This window comes from Lactuca saligna, chromosome 7, assembly GCF_052625555.1.
Source record: "Lactuca saligna cultivar CGN05327 chromosome 7, ASM5262555v1, whole genome shotgun sequence".
NCBI classification, from domain to species: domain Eukaryota; kingdom Viridiplantae; phylum Streptophyta; class Magnoliopsida; order Asterales; family Asteraceae; genus Lactuca; species Lactuca saligna.
In genome coordinates, this window is record NC_136423.1 from 118627268 (window position 1) to 118632257 (window position 4990).

Below are 4990 nucleotides of genomic sequence, written 5' to 3' on the forward strand. Positions count from 1 at the left end.
CCCTGATTTTTAACGGCCACGACGTGGCGGGTGATGCCCACGTCGTGGACCTTAAATTGTTTTTTATCAGTCGCGCATTCCCTTTTTCCCACGACGTGGCTGGGCTGTGCCCACGTCGTGGAGACTGCCAGATGCAAAAGTCTCAATAATGTTTATCATATTAATTAATTATTTTGCATATCAATCATTATTTAAAGTTCCCTACAGCTAATTTTCTACTAGTTACCGGTTTTTTTTAGATGATGAATCGATGTCTTTCCTACTTAAAAAGAAAGAAAATTTTAAAAAGAAAATGCAAACCAAACTCGGGTTGCCTCCCGAGAAGCGCTTCTTTTTCTTGGAGTCTTGAGCTGGACTCCGTGCCTTCTACGTTGAATCTTCGGAAGAGTCCTCCACCAAGATCTTTTGTTCCTTGAACCGCCTTTTGTAAGCTTGAACTCTCCTTTTATACGCCTTCTTTGAATTCTCCTTTTTAGCTTTTCCCTTTTCTTCAAGCTTGCGTTTTGTGCCCGTGGTTTCCTCCTTGTACTTTATGTCATTCTCTTCTGCTTTCACCACCGGCTCTGTTACTCTTGAAGTGACCTCCTCTTCATCACTTGTTATTTCCTCATCCTCTTTGCTTACCCAAGAAGGCGGGCTCTTGTAGGCTATGACTTCAATCCAATATGGAACAGATGCCTTTGGTTTTGTCATTTTGACTTGATGAACTACTTTTATCTCTTCTTCCATAAGCTTTTCCAGTTCTTCTGGTTCATTCTCTTCATTAATTGTGAACACCTCTTCTTTATTTTCTTGAAAGTCATCCTTTATCCCAAAGACTTCTTGTTCATCTCCAACCCTCAAAGTTAGCTTCGACTCGCGGATATCAACAAGGGCACCAGCAGTGTTGAGCAATGGCCGTCCTAGGATTATCGGAACATCTGGATCTTCCTTCATGTCCATGACTACAAAGTCTATTGGAAAAATAAATTTTCCAATTCTCACCAAAATATCCTCCACTATGCCTCGGGGTTGTGTCACCGAACGGTTCGCCATGACAGCTGCAATTTCTTCAGTTTGGGCTCCTCCACCGCCTTTGCTTCCATCCTGCCTCGGGTTATGGTATTCGCGGGAGTGTTTCGCGAATTCTTCAATTAGCTCCTTGACCTCCCTTGGATTTTTCCTTGTCAACGGTCCTTGAGAATCAAGGAGTTGTCTTGTCATCACATTGACCCCATCATAAAAGATTGACATCTCTTGCTGCATATTTAGGTCATGTTGCGGGCAGTTTCTGAGTAAGCCCTTGTACCGCTCCCACGCTTCGTACAGTGACTCCCCCAGCTGTTGCTCAAAGTTGGCTATTGCCTTCTTGAGTTTGGCTATCTTGGATGGCGGGCAAAACTGGTCTAGGAATTGCTCATGCATTTGAGCCCAAGTGGTGATTGTACCCGGTAGGAGTGCTTTTAACCATTCCTTAGCAGTTCCTTTGAAAGTAACGGGCAGCATCCTAAGCAGGACGGTGTTCCTGTTGACATTTGGTACATTGAAGTAATCTGCAATGTCATTGACTTCATCTAGATGCTTAAAAGCATCCTCATGGTCTTTCCCGAAAAATGGGATGTCCTTCAGCGCAGTCAATATGTGTCCCTTCAGCTCGAATGTGGCATTGGCAGGTATTGCGGGTTGGACTAATCCGGGACCCACATCTTCTCGGATCCGCTTCTTGTAAGCTCCCATGGACATTTCTTCAATATTTGCCATCTCGTTCCTTGGCTCGTTCTCGGGTTTACTCGTGTGTTCTTCAAATTCTGGCTCGGTGTCGCTTTCGTACTCGGTTTGCATGGGTGAATGATCCAAATGCTCAAGATTGCTCTCGTGCTTCGTTGAGGAACTTGACTCTCCTGTCTTCTTTCCTGACTTCCTAGAGAAGGCTGACTTCAATTCTTGCAAGGGCGTCTTTTTCTTGTGAATTGCAGACTCGAGATCTTCTAGTGGTGGCACCAATGGTGTGTTTGAGCCTCTGGTCATTAACTCCTGCAACTTGCTAAACTAAAACGTAAAACTTGACTAAAATAAGAAAAACTAAAAATGAACTCTCAGATTTCACGTCGTGAGTATACTAAATCTCACGTCGTGAACTCTGCGACAAACAAAACAATAATTAAACTAAGATAAGCTAGCAAAATAAATAACCAATTAAGCTTTCTGTAGATTTTATTCCTAAATAAAAAAAAAACGATTAATCTAATGCAACTAAATAAACTAATAATCTGCACCGTTCCCCGGCAACGGCGCCAAAAACTTGATGTGCACAAAAATACCCACTAATTTTAATATTTATAACCTAACAAACTAAGACTAACTATGCACTTATAGGCAGTGTACCTAGTCAGATTACAGTATAGCTTAGGTAAGTCGGGTGTCGATCACAGGGAACGGTGTTACTAATTAACCTAATTACTAATAAATTAACCTAATTTATTAACAAATTTAATAAGGGGGTTTTATCTGATTTTGCAAGATCAAATGAACTTAATCAAATTAATAAAAAACACACTCTTGCTTAGTTGAATCCACTTCTTCCTTATGGCTAGCTAATGATTATGGGTTATTAAGTTGGGTTTTAGTTATATTAGTAATTTAGTTCTATCTTACCAATAAGTAACTAATTCATGTTAAACCATGTATGTTCACACATAATTAAACACAGAACTAATTATGAATGTAAATATGCTATGTGAGATTTGTTGTATAAACCCAATTATGGTCACAATTCACGTTCTCTAGCACAGCTAAGATTTATTTAGCCTAATTACTAACTAAGATTGGTCAATCCTAGCTCTAACAATTTAATGTTCACTAAATTATTAGGTAAACAAGTTCATGTAGTTTCATAGTCACTAAGCTACACAGAACATGCAATCTAGCAATTAGATAAGCAAATAATAACATGCTAGGTTATACAAATCAAACACAAACAACTCTTACCAACTCAAATTAATCCATAAACATATAACTATTCATAAGTTCAAAGCTTCATCTAGCTAAGCAAAAGTAGCTAGATTTAGCTGCTCATCATAGTAATTAAACTAGCACAGCTAAAACTAATGAAAATCATGTTTATAATCAACTAAATATAAAACTTTACTTCTTTTGGTTTTGAAATCCCTCTTCCAGGACCTTTCTTCTCTTCTGAAACGTCTCCTGGAACTCCTTTTCTTCTGCCAAAAGTCCCTTTATTCGTAATAATAGGAGAACTTATATAATCCTCAAAAACCTGCGTCACGTCGTGGCCATATGCGCCACGTCGTGGGTTTCAAGTAAAACGTATCCTTCAAGGAAATCCTCCGCGTTGCGATGTTTATCTACTGGAACACCCGTGCCACGTCGTGAGCTGCACCGCCACGTCGTGAATTAAGCTCTTATTATGAAATTATTATTTTCTTGTCTTCCAAGCCTCCCATGTTCCCCATTTTGTCACCTCTGGTCCCTCTCTTCGAAAATCCTTTGTATTGACTGAAAATAACAATTTAAACTCATAAATATCACTATTCTGCACATATTATCAATTTATTAATAAAAATGTACTTAAATACTGCCTAAAAATAAGTATAAATATGGCAATATCAGGCCGCATAGGGTTGTTGGATTTTAGAAGTGTTATACGCCAAAATGGTCCTGCCCTCCGGTGTTTTATGTCTGGCCCCTGTCTGTACATAGTAGTTGGAAAGTATTGTTTAAACGATTATATAATAATAATAATTATTATTATTATAATAATAATAATAATAATAATAATAATAATAATAATAAGACTAATAATTAGTCACGGTAATATTAGACTAAAATCTAGTGATGATAATACTAGGTTTCGTCAAAGGAAATTATTTTAAAGTAAACGAAGCGCTGTCCGAGTACCGAGTCACCACCTTCTCAGGTGAGTGCATAGTCCCTTTCATCTTACACATAGATATGAAATATTTTAATATAAATTACGTGCTATGTCTGCATATTGTCTGAATACTTGCTGTCTATGCTGAGTGAAAGATTTTATACATGTTTTAAATGATTTAAACCATATATGTATTTTATATCTACGAAAATGTTGGGGTAAAACATGGGTAGATATAATAGATGAAATATGAGTTGGATGATGAGTTGAGAGGTGATATAGACTATAAGGTGTGGGTGAGAGGTGTACGATGTGAGAAGCCTTTTTCCCAAACGATGTCCCCGTCATTCAGCAGAGTATGGATGACAACCACGGACTATCCTAGATAGTCCAGTGGAACACTATCAGGCTCGCAACCTGTAGGTGTTGTGAACGATGTGTTCACCCGGTGTACTCTAAACCTTGGTGATCATGCAGACTTGATACCTAGACCCTGGCGATCATGCAGACTTGGTGCCAAAACATTGGCGACTATGCAGACTTAGTGCCTATTGTATAAATTCTGGCGACTATGCAGACTTAGTGCCTAAACCCCGGTGATGATGGACTTCGTGTCGATTCCTTAGGATGATCCTTAGGAATGTATGAACGAGGAATAGTTGATTCTTAGGGTAGATCCTTAAGAATAAAGCAGATAATAGGGATGGGTAATTGGGTTGATTGTTTGATTGTTTGAAAATAATAATTATATTATTGTGGGTTGAAAACCCAATGTACTCACCAGGTTTCCCAACCTGACCCACTCAGTTTATTTATATCACAGGTGTTGATATGAAGTCACATTACACTGAGAGATTTAAAGAGATGTAGATCACTAGTGTAAATAAATGTAAGTTCTGTTTATGATTATGTTTCTGTATTAACGATGACATCCCAAATGTTTTAAAATGAACAAAATACGTTTCTTCGAAAATGTTTTAAAAACGTATTTATCATGTTTTTCTGGGAACAAATTCCGCAACATTTTTCTTAAAAGAAGTACTCTGATTTTTATAAAACATAAACAAAAATCGGTCTTTTCTGGCCGTGAAAATGGGAATGTCACACTCACTACGCTGG

The 4990-nt window shown here is 38.2% G+C and overlaps 1 non-coding gene across 1 annotated transcript; it reads left to right on the forward strand.

The window, feature by feature from the left end:
* Window positions 1-1249: 1249 nt before the first annotated feature.
* On the forward strand, window positions 1250-1356 carry LOC145007703 (small nucleolar RNA R71). The gene has a single exon (XR_013663075.1). It is a non-coding gene; the product is annotated as a small nucleolar RNA R71 (small nucleolar RNA).
* The last annotated feature ends 3634 nt before the right edge of the window (window positions 1357-4990 follow it).